The sequence below is a fragment of the Trachemys scripta genome, chromosome 1 (genome assembly GCF_013100865.1).
Source record: "Trachemys scripta elegans isolate TJP31775 chromosome 1, CAS_Tse_1.0, whole genome shotgun sequence".
Taxonomy (NCBI): Eukaryota; Metazoa; Chordata; order Testudines; family Emydidae; genus Trachemys; species Trachemys scripta.
In genome coordinates, this window is record NC_048298.1 from 311,488,886 (window position 1) to 311,501,221 (window position 12,336).

Below are 12,336 nucleotides of genomic sequence, written 5' to 3' on the forward strand. Positions count from 1 at the left end.
CCTCTGGCATGTAAGCTGCTCCCAGCTACATGAGTGGGCACTTTTGGCCAGCCACTGCTTGGATTGTGCAACCGAATGACACTAGCCAATGTCTCCAGTCCCAGACACAACCCTAGGAACCTCCGTCTTGCAATGCCCAGTTATGCCCACTGGATACTGCAAGCTTATATGAGTTGTTCAATTTAACAAAGACATTGATATGTACCAGGTTTGTTATCCTAAGGGGAGTCTCAGACACATTCCAAATCAAACACACTGCTTCAGGTAGAATAAACAAACAAATTTATTAACTACAAAGATAGATTTTAAGTGATTATAAGTCAAAGAACAAGAAGTCAGATTTGGTCAACTGAAATAAAATCAAAACACATTCTAAGCTGATCTTAACACTTTCATGCTTCTCACACAGGCTGGCTGGTTGCCCTTCAGCCAGACTCCCCTTTGATCCGCGCTTCAGTCGCTTGGTGGTGATGTCTGTAGATGGAGGTGGAAGAGAGAGGAAGAGCATGGCAAATGTCTCTCCCTTTTACCATGTTCTTTCTTCCCTCTTGGCTTTACCCCTCCTTCAGAGTCAGGTGAGCATTACCTCACCGTAATCCCAAACTGACCAAAGGAAGCAGGGTGACTCCCTCGAGAGTCTAACAGATTCTTTTGTTTCTGCCTGGGCAAGCGTCCTTTGTTCCTGTGAGGCTGGGCTGGGTTGTCCCATACATGCCCTGATGAGGTGTGAACTGCCCCTCTGCTCTTGGAGAGTTTTTGCCTGAGCTTGTTTTAAGCCATGGGGACACATTTTCAGCCTCATAACTATATACATGAAATTACAACTTATAACATTACTATAACAACCATGCTCAGTTCATCATGAGCCTTCCGAAGATACCCGACATGACAAACTTTGCATTGGATACCACACAGTCATATTATAAGGACGAACATAGGGGTACAGGGAATACAAGGGGGGGTAACACCTCCCCCCTTAATTTACTGCAAGAGGGTAAGTCACTGACTATCTTGAAGGCAGCTTGTGTTATAGTTCTCTTGGTATCCAGCCATTAAGGCCATGAGGCAGTGTGCCTCAGTTTCCCCATTCACACACAGGAAACCAGGTTTTTTATGCTTTCTCTGCTGTGATAAGCTTTAAACTTGTTTACAGGAATTAATTGAAAAGTAACATTATCATAAGGTTTAACATCCATGTCAAAATTCTTATCCCCAAAACTTAACATTAATACCAAATTTTTTATCTCAGATGTGCATTTATAAGTATCTTTATGATACCACACCCTCTGTTCAGATATTATAGTCTGAGGCTAGTTTGTTCATTATCCATGGTGTCCTTTCACTCTCTTCCATGTAATCAGTCACTGGCTTTTCTTTCCTTCCAGTGTTCCCCTCTGTGTGGGTTCTTAATTTAATCATGTTTCTGGAATTTTGGTGCCTCAGGCAAGATAGGTGTTCAGGGGAATTCTGCACATTAGCTGGCCCTTTGGCGAGCGGTCTCCCACCCCAGGACTGTACATATGCAGAAAATCCAGCTTCCCTTTTGGGTTTACCCTGTGTTTCCCCCTCCCAGCACTGAGTCCTTCCCTGTCCCCTAGAGGGCTGTGATCTGTGCTCTGTGGGCTAGGTGTGTTTACCCTTTGATCAGATCCACCTTTTCCCAGCAGCTTTCCCATAACTGTTCTCTGTGTCCCACCAGCGTGGGGGAAAACACCCCCTTCTCTCTCAGTTGGGTCATTTGTATTCTGGCAATCTACCACCTGGCAATTTCCTGGTCCCAACTCCTCTGTTATCACAGGTTTTGGAGCTGCATCTTGATTTAAAGAGACACGGTTACTTTCCAAAAACTTATCAGAAATAGCATCCTGAAAAATTGGGACCTGGATTGGTGTACCCTCTGCCACCGCTTTCTCTGTCCCTGAGAAGTCAGCTGTGTGACTGCTCCCCTCCAGGAGGTCAGTTACACAGTTCCTTCTCAAAACCTGGGTCACAGGCTGAGTGCCTGGGTGCACAGATGCTGACACAGCCATCCTCCTTGTGTCCTGGGCATCCTGCTCCAAGCGACTAGTGAGGAGACATTCTTGTACCCCTACTATTCCTTCCCCAGTTTCCTCCTCTGGGCCCCCTCGTAAGACACATATCTCTGTGCTCCCTAGGAAGGGTTCTATACCTTGTTCATCTGCAAAACTCTGTCAGCTAACAACTGAGACAGTTTCATTAATCACTGACAACACCGCTCCTGCCCCTGCACCTGAGTGCATGTTGCCTGCTGCTGGAAAGGAGCTAGTCTCAGCCCCTCCCATACTTGGAAGCACACTGCTTCCCTGTGTTACAGAGTCATAAGAATCCTCACCCACCTCAGTGGTTTCTGAGATTCCCTGCCCCTTCTCTGGGCTCTCTTCTGGGACACAGTTCTCTATGCTCCCTAGAGCCAGGTTTGTCTCTGGTTCAGCTTCAACCTGCTGGCAGCTAACAACCTGGACAGTTCTCTCCCTGGCAGGCATTACACCCCCACCCCCCATCCCTTCCTGATGTGTTGTTGCCTCCAGCTGTAGTGTAGGAGTTGGTCTCAACCAACCTCCCACCTGGAAGCATGTGGCTTCCCCCACTGCAGAAGAATCAAGGACACTCTCTCTCATTCTCTCAGCCATTCCTGAGACCTCACCCTTTCCCTTGGGGTCCCAGCATAAAACTCCCTCTTGCTGCAGGCAAATACTTTAATCTGAGTTACATGGAAAAAGTCATTACTAAGGAGCAGGTCAGCTAGACTATCAGGGTCAGAAGGGACCTCAGGAGGTCATCTAGTCCAACCCCCTGCTCAAAGCAGGACCAATCCCCAGACAGATTTTTGCCCCAGATCCCTAAATGGCCCCCTCAAGGATTGAACTCATAACCCTGGGTTTAGCAGGCCAATGCTCAAACCACTGAGCTATTCCTCCCCCCCCCTAAAGACAGGTTTTTAAGATCTTGGTGAGTAATTTGTCACCTGGAGGTGTTCTATTAGCCCAACAGTCAAAACACTTTGCAAACCTTCCCAGATCACATGGATTTTAGCTAGTGGTATGAGGAATCTGTTTTCGCCCACACCCACAATCTCTGCCATTTGGCCAGATAACATACTGGCTATACTCTGCTTAACATATTGGACCACACTCTGCTTAATACAGAGAGATCTGGGCTCCTGTTTTCTTCTGCCCCAAGTACTCCCTGCTATTCATTTGGACAGCCTTAACATGCTCCATATCTGGTTCTGCAGAGGCTAACCTCACAAAACCAATATGATAGATTTCAATTGCTTGGGGGGTTACTGTGTTGAGGACAGCAGACCTAACATGAGCTATTGCTTGCCTGCTTCCTCCTAGCACAGAGCATTTATTCCTCAGGTGATCAGTGGAATTACACTGATAACACCTTTTGGGCTCTTCTGCTTTTACAGGAGATTAGGGATGAGGGTTAGAGCAGTGGTTCCCAAACTGGGGTTCGCGAACCCCTGGGGGTTCGCAGAACGTTACAGGGGGTTCGCCAGAAAAAATTCACTAATGGCGGACAGAGGACCCCGGGTATTGGGGACAGCAGGTGGGACCCGGTTGCAGGGCAGACACCCTGAGCCCTAGGCAGAGCGGGGCCGGGCAGTTGGGACCGGCAGCCTGAGCCCTGCCCCTGTCAGCTGGGGAGCTGGCAGCCCAAACCCCAGCGCTCCGCACGGGGCTGGCAGCCCAACCCCCAGGGAGAGCGGGGCCGGGCAGTTGCTGCCAGCAGCCCGAGCCCTGCCCAGGTCAGGGGGGAGCCAGCAGCTCAAACCACAGCGCTCTGTGTGGGGCTGGCAGCCCGAGCCCCAGGGAGAGCGGGGCTGGGCAGTTGCCGCCAGCAGCCCGAGCCCTGCCCAGGTGAGGGGGGAGCCAGCAGCTCAAACCACAGCGCTCCGCGTGGGGCTGGCAGCCTGAGCCCCAGGGAGAGCGGGGCCAAGGCAGTAGGGGCTGGCAGCCCAAGCCCTGCCCGCATCAGCGGGGGAGCCGGCAGCCCGAATCCCAGTAGTTTGCCAAATCTCATCTAAAGCCAGAACCACAGCCCTCCTTGTTACCACCAGCCACAACCTCACCCAAAACTGGAGGTGGGTGAAAAATACCAAGCATTTTTCACAGGAAGTTTTGAATTTTTTTCACATTTTTCAAAATTCCCCAACAAAAATTTACAAAAAACTGAAACGGAAAAATGGTCCATTTTCAAAAACTGTTTTCATGAAACATTTTCTGATTTTTGAAAACCAAATTGAATTTATTTTTATTCGAAACCATTTTTTTTAAACAAAAGCCAAAAAAAACATTTTACAGAAACATTTTTGGTTTCTGATTTTTCTATGTTCATTAAAAAAAGTTTCAATTAAAAATATTTTTCAGAGGTTCATAGATTCCGGGGCCCGGCAGTTGGGGCATCCATCACACTGAGGAAATTTAAACTTAAATCCCTGAAAATATTCATTTTTAGGAGGAGGTTCACAAGATTTCACAATTTAGTGAAAGGGGTTCGCGGGCTGTTAAAGTTTGGGAACCACTGGGTTAGAGGAATGTTTTTGGGTAAGAGAATGTTTAGGCTCCCAACCCAGTTCTCTCTTCCCAGGGGCAAAATGGGCTCCTCCCTTCCCACCAGTTTTAAACCCCTCTTTCTGTGGCCTGCCCTCAATAGACGCCTGATTCTGTTCAAAGGCATCAGCTAAAAAAGCCATCTCATCCACAGACTTTACGTCTTTGTCCCATAGACATTGCTTTACATCAGCCTTACATATGCTTAGGAAATGCTCTTGACCAACAAGATCAAGCAGTCCTTCAAAACTTGCCACCTCTTTACCCCTCACCCATTTTCCCAACAAATCTTTCATTTTGTTTACATATTCCTCATTACTCATACCAATATCCCTCTTAACATTCCTAAGAGGGATATATATGTTTCAGGGGTAATCTGAAAACTTCGCAAAACAGTATCTTTAAATTTATAATAGTCTAAAGTATCTTCTATAGACATTCCATTGAATACATTTCGAGTTTTACCAGTTAATTTCGCAATCAGGATAGGAACTCTCTTATCATCAGGGATTGCATGTATTACACACAGTCTTTCAAAGGTAGTCAGATATTCAGCAATATCCTCCTGCTCACTTTATGCAGGACATAAGTGTTCCCACTTGTGGATTTTTGGAGTGATGGGAGTCGTTGGGGTCGGGGGCTTCTGGTTCTAGCAGGTCCAGTTGGTGTTTTCTCTCTCTCTCTCTTTTTCTTCTCTCTTCCTCTCTCTTTTTCTTCCATAGCCCTTTGGTGTGCAGCCTCCTCTTCTTTGAGCCTCATCTCTGCCTGCCACATTTGAAACTCACGGTCCTTTTCCTTCTCTGCTGCTTCCAGTCTGGCCAGCTATAGTTTTTTAGCTGCCTCACTGGTAGTCATTTTTCTGCTTTCTTGTACTTATTTCCCTCACCCAAAATAAACAAACAGAAAATAACAAAACTGTAACCTCCTCTTGACTGTTCTTAGCCATTGCACTTAAGACTCACTTAAAATCACAAATATCAGTGCTTAAAGTGTGAACTCCACTTGGAGTAACAAGCTGCACATACACCCTGCTTGCTGTGCCACTGTGACATTCCCCTGGTTTATCTAGACCCTGATCTGCTAGGTCACTCCAATCCTGGACTCTAGGAGCCAGCCTTACCCTGCTCCGCTGTGAGAACCCCCACTCCCGGGATGTTCACGCACAGCCTCTGGCATGTAAACTGCTCCCAGCTACGTGAGTGGGCACTTTTGGCCAGCCGCTGCTTGGATTGTGCAACCGAATGACATTAGCCAATGTCTCCAGTCCCAGACACAACCCTAGGAACCTCTGTCTTGCACTGTCCAGTTATGCCTACTGGACGCTGCAAGCTTATATGAGTTGGTCAATTTAACAAAGAAATTGATATGTACTAGGCTTGTTATCCTAAGAGGAGTCTCAGACACACTTCAAACCAAACACACTGCTTCAGGTGGAATAAACAAACAAATTTATTAACTACAAAGATAGATTTTAAGTGATTATAAGTCAAAGAACAAGAAGTCAGATTTGGTCAAATGAAATAAAAGCAAAACGCATTCTAAGCTGATCTTAACACTTTCAGTGCCCTTACAAACTTAGATGCTTCTCACCACAGGCTGGCTGGTTGCCCTTCAGCCAGGCTCTCCTTTGATCAACGTGTCAGTCGCTTGGTGGTGATGTCTGTAGATGGAGGTGGAAGAGAGAGGAAGAGCATGATAAACATCTCTCCCTTTTACCATGTTCTTTCTTCCCCTCTTGGCTTTACCTCTCCTTCAGAGTCAGGTGAGCATTACCTCACCGTAATCCCAAACTGACCAAAGGGAGTAGGGTGACTCCTTCAAGAGTCTAACAGATTCTTTTGTTGCTGCCTAGGCAAGTGTCCTTTGTTCCTGTGAGACTGGGCTGGGCTTGTCCCATACATGCAATAAAACAGTAATTAGATGACAGTTCTGTTTCACTAGAACTTCCCAGGGTTTTCATAACTCCCCAGCTATTTGTCATAGGCATGTGAATAAGATGTGGGATAAAATGCTCAATAAGGATAACATCATATCATATGTAGATTATACATAATTTAATTGGCGTCTAAATTTTAGGGTAACAGTGTCACTTATTTAGTGCATGCAATCTCCCCCTCTTGTGGTTGATATTTGAATGTGCTTTAAATTTACATAGCTAAACATACTCCAATAAACTGCTTCCAGTGTATAGAGGTTACTCAACAGTGGGTTCATGTTTTAATGCATTTCAAATTTCACTTCAGCCTCCAGATGTGAGTAATTAAAGTCATGAAAAGCTGCAGAAAGCTTTAAAAATCACCCCTAAAGACCATGTCACTGAGTTTGGCAAGAACAAATTTCACAGTGATGATAATTTGCTGTTCTGTACTGTAAGCAGCAAGGCTGCAGATTACTTTTGAAGGCAGACAATTGTGGAACACACGGAAAGCTGGCACCAGCTTCTTCCACAAATAGATAATATAAACAATTCTACAATGGTGGCACAGCAGCTGCTCAAATTCAGTTTCTGAGGAAAGGAGCCCTTTTAAATTATGTGCATAGATACTATATGCAAATATGTGCTATTTATTTATCATCTTTTCTATGGTGCTCATCACCTTAGTATCTAAGCGCCTTACAATTAAATCAGTGTATCTTCAAATGCTCCATTCAATTAATCAAATTGACAGATGGACTGAAGCAGAATGTAATTACTGTTACCCACATCCTCTCTTTCTCTACCTTTCTGTTATTTTCATTTGTGTCCAGTCTTAAATAGTTTGGAAGGTCTTTGGGATGGGGAGCTTGGCATCCTATGTGTCTATACAGCATCTAGGAGAATGGGGTTTCAAGGCATTATAAATATACAGATAACACCTGGGAGTTAAAACTTGGTTCATGTTATATATGTCCATTGGTGAGAAATGATGCAGAATTAGGTGCATGCATTTATTAATGCCATAACATCACATATGTGAAATAGTGTGACCCTCTCTTGGTAGCCCGACTTTTGCCATGCTATCTTTTTTAAATGTATTTTTCTAATATTGAATTTAGTGGGCAAATGGTGCAAAAGTTTTACAGAAATAATTCACCAACTTTATAAAGAAGTACATTATGATTCTTTATACCCTTTCTGTGTTTGCTTTCTGCAAATATTCTAGCAGGCAAGTTTACTCTCCAGATTGTTCACTGAAACTACACATTTTTAGCTAACACCACAGAACATTAACTAAGAGCAATTTTTAATTAATTTTAAGTATTCACACCAGAAACCAGATGAATCCAATCAGAAAACCTACATGTCCAATAAAAGCAGCTTCAGTTTCAAATGCTAAACTTTGCATGTGTTTAAAGGACTATTTAAAAATTATCTACCATCCAAAAAGTATTTGCAGAACTCAGTGAGAAAATCATTTTGATAATAAATACATTTGTGCAAATCATGCTCTGTTTGTGGACCATTTTGAAGAGGAAAATAAGGCAAGTTTAATCAAATAAATGATTTGTTACAACCCTGTGCAACAGAATCAGCACCCAGTGTAGTGTTACCAAGGCAACAGAATATAATGCAAAGGGCAAATGCCAGATATATATGATGTGGCTGTGGGGACAAAAGGAAAGCAGCAGCATTGTAGGATTGTTAACCTTAATCTCCACAAAAACATTCTTGCTCACCGAAATTCTCTTAAAGGGATGACACTTTGCGGTCAGGTAAGCAGCATTTTAAAATCAGAGTAATCTATTTTACATTACATCTTCATCTTGTTAAATATAAGTATAAATAAAACATTTACTATTTAAACATTTCACATGCAAAAAATCCTGCATTAATACAACTTTCAGGTTGCATAATTCAAATAAATGCAAAATGTAAAGTTTCTAGAGAAACATTAAGTTAGCATTATAATGTATGTGGGCCTTAATTCTATAGCAGATGGATTGTGGTGCCTATGATTTCAGTGTGACACCATATGGAAATAAGGGCCCATCTGCATAGATCCAATTACAGGATCTCCTATATTTGTTATTGTATTTATTGCTCAGTTGTACCTAGAGGCTCAGATCACAATTCGGCCCTTCTCATGCTAAGCAATGTACAAACATAAGAAAAGACAGTCACCACCTTAGAAAGCTTATCTATATTAAGACAAGGCATGAGTGAAAATAACAAAAAAAGGAGGGAATAGGGGAAGATGAAGGTAACTATAACAGGAGCACATGGCTATACAAACCAGCTATGTGCACAATCTGATTACTTGAAATTATTTAATGAGGTTTTAAATTATAAGGCAGGGGTCGGCAACGTTCGGCACGCGGCTCGCCAGGGTAAGCACCCTGGTGGGCCGGGCCAGTTTATTTACCTGCTGACGCGGCAGGTTCGGCCGATCACGGCCCCCACTGGACACGGTTCGCCGTCCTGGGCCAACGGGGGCGGCGGGAAGCGGCGCGGGCCGAGGGATGTGCTGGCCGTGGCTTCCCGCCGCCCCCATTGGCCCCTGGATGGCGAACCGCGGCCAGTGGGGGCCGCGATCGGCCGAACCTGCCGCATCAGCAGGTAAATAAACTGGCCCGGCCCGCCAGGGTGCTTACCCTGGCGAGCCGCGTGCCGAACGTTGCTGACCCTTGTTATAGGGTATATAATATATAATAAATAGCAGTTCCTAATGTCCATTATTACAAATATATGTAAATGTATGTAAAGATAATATTTTCGATTTCTGCTTCTCTGGTTAAAAATGTAATTTGTTTTTTATTTTGTTCCATGTACACATGTGTGAAATGATTGAGCTAACTTTTCTATGTGAACCTTACTTTTTGCATGTCCTGACATAATGCATTCCACTAAAATAATGGACTTCTTGTAAGTCTGTCTACATAGGGAAATGTTGCAAAATTTCCCCACTATTACTAAAATATCAATTGCATCAGCATAGGTGGGCTATTATTCAGTTGTTTAACAAGTATAGACTCATGGGGTTAGAAGGGACTGCAAGGGTCTAGTCTAACCCTCTGCAAAGATGCAGGATTTGTTGTGTCAGGCATGTATGGCTCTACAAACTGATCTCTCCAGAGTGGCCTCTTTTACTCCTTGGTAGACTATGCTACAGGAATGCAGATCTTTGACTCTTTCAGGGTCATTAAAGATCAGCCCGTGTTTTGTGAAGGTTTTGGCTAACCCCCTATGCTGTCTGAGTGGTTAGCTCCTGGTTAAGACTGATGAGGTTCTCCAATGGGATTACCAATAATGGGAGGGGGATGCTGCAGGGTAGGTTTGCAGACAGAAAACATGGCCTGATGAGGCCGCTACCCAAGGTACTCAGAGTTTGCAGCGGGATCCTGCTCTGCTTTTGACTCCTGGGTGCTGAAGGAGTGGGCCAAGCCAGCAGGCGGTGCTCTATGCCAGACCCTCCCCCACAGTTTCCAGCAGCAACCTGGCCTTATGGTTCAAAGAGCAAATCTGCTTCTGCTGGGAAGGGTGGAGCCCATCATGGGTGGCACATTGCATGGGTGCCTCCCCAAACAGCCCCGGGTGGCCCCGTCCACTTTCCTCCACGAAGCCCCCTCCTGCTTGCCCTTCCCCCTTGGCCCCAGCCCAGGCAGGCTGCTCCTCTTTAGGGAAGCGTGCTGGGCCTAGGACAGCCAGGACTTGGGGTGGCTGGGGCCACCCAACACTGGGTGTCCCAGGGCACTGGGGCTATGCCACCCCGGTGCTCGAATTTGCTACCTGTAGCAGTTACTAATATGTAAGGGATTGTAAAAAACTGCTATCTGATGTAGCAAATTCCTACAGATCGCAATTTCTCACATTGTATGGTGCAAGACACTGCGATATGTAGGAATTTGCTACATGTATTTGCTACCTCTCGCCTGTCTTCTGGCACAGAGGTAGTGAATTGTTACCAGTAGCAGTTACTGATACCTAAGGTTGTTCTTATTTGCTGACTTGTCCTAATTTGCTAAAACTTGACAGAAGTGTGGGATGAAACATAAAGTCTTCAGCTTTCAAATGACCCTGCATGGAGTACATATGTATCAATTACCTCTTAATACAGGACTGTAAAAATAGAGTGAGGTCATTAAACGTAATTTATTTTTCAGCTTCATTTACTGTGCTAACAATATAGCATCCTGACATTGATACTTCTGTCCAAGTGACCTGTGTGTTGGATTCATTTTAGTGGGATGCAGGACATGTGGAGGATAATTTAAACTCTTAATTTCCTTAGGGTTTGCCTTCAATATATTTCTATGCTGGAGCGATCTCTGTCCATTACAGTTCATCAACTCATCAGGCAGGCACAGGCAGCAATAAACTTGTCCTGTTGCCTTGACTGAGAAAGGTTTCTGATCAAAAGGAACGTAGATTCCAGCAAGCTCCTGGGGTAATATTTCACTGGAGATGAAAGGGCTTGTTCAGAAAGAGATTTTGAACTCTGTAGGGTAAAGATGAGCCAGATGGGTTTGTCTCCATGCAGGTATATTTTAGTCTTTGGGGGCTGGATAGAAAGGAGAGAGAAGTATTTTGGATTTCCTATTTCCCTTACTGAGGATCATTTGTGCTCACCTGAAATTTTTCCTGGCAGAAGCAGTTCCTGTCTATTTATTACTGCGTCAAAAAATGGCTGCAATCACACAGAGGCATTAGTGGTGGTGGAGGTGAAAGAAGGCCAAGAAGTCCTTTGCCTTCCCAAAACACTCCCATGCATGTGGAAGCCATAATGTTGCTACTGCCTAAATACTTACAAATAGGTAGCGGCAAATGGGTAGGAGCAGAAGGCACTGCCAGCTATACTGAGCACCCCAGAAAAGCCATGCATTGCGTGGACTGTATCCTGCTACACCTATTCTGTACTGGTGAGGGCAACCCTCACTTCCCAGTGCTTCTGTTGGCCCCAGGGCTTCCCTGGCTTCCTCTAGCACAAACACGCCTCCTACCACCATTGCTTGAAGATGTACCGCCTTCTCCTCCTCTGGAGGGGGGGGGGGAGGAGGAGGATGGCTGAGGACCGATGAGGGGTGAGACCATTAGATTTAACTCATGTTTTTAAATCATTACACAAATTAAAGTTGGCTACACAAGCCTACAGTGAAGCACTGTATCTACATCCTTCTTGGTTTCTTGTTGCAATTTTGCAAAACTCTGTTAATGAACTTCTCGAATGCAGTGCATTCATTTTTGGTGACTTCTCATGTGTTCGGTACTTCCAGTCCTTCATGATATGCTCATGATCAGGCAGAAGGTGACTTCTTTCAGAACACAAAATTCTATTCAATGAGGAAAAAGAACGCTCAACTGTAGCTGTTGTGACTGGGAGTAGAAAGAGATGAATTCCTACTTCTTTCATCCCAGGAAACATAACGCAAAAATTGGGTTGAACCACTAGTAATGATAAAGAAGTTGAAATCAAATCTTCATTTGTTCATCGTATGATATTCCACTCTGTGTTCAAATTCTCTATTCTGTCCTGATCACATAGCAGCCCCATTACAGGTAGTGCCTCACTCCACTCAACTGTCGGTGTTTTATAAGACAGGCATCTGTAAAAGCTACGTAGAGGTTAATAGACCCCCGAAGTTGGTGGTGTAAGAATCAAGTCTGTGTACTCAGGGCCGGTGCAAGGAAGTTTCGCGCCCTAGGCGAAACATCCACCTTGCACCCCTCCCCAGCCCTGCGGCAGCTCCCCGCCCCTCCCCCTGCCCTGAGGCACCCCTGCCCGCAGCAGCTCCCCCTCCCTCTGCCCTGAGGCGCCCTCCCCCGGCAGCTCCCCCCCCC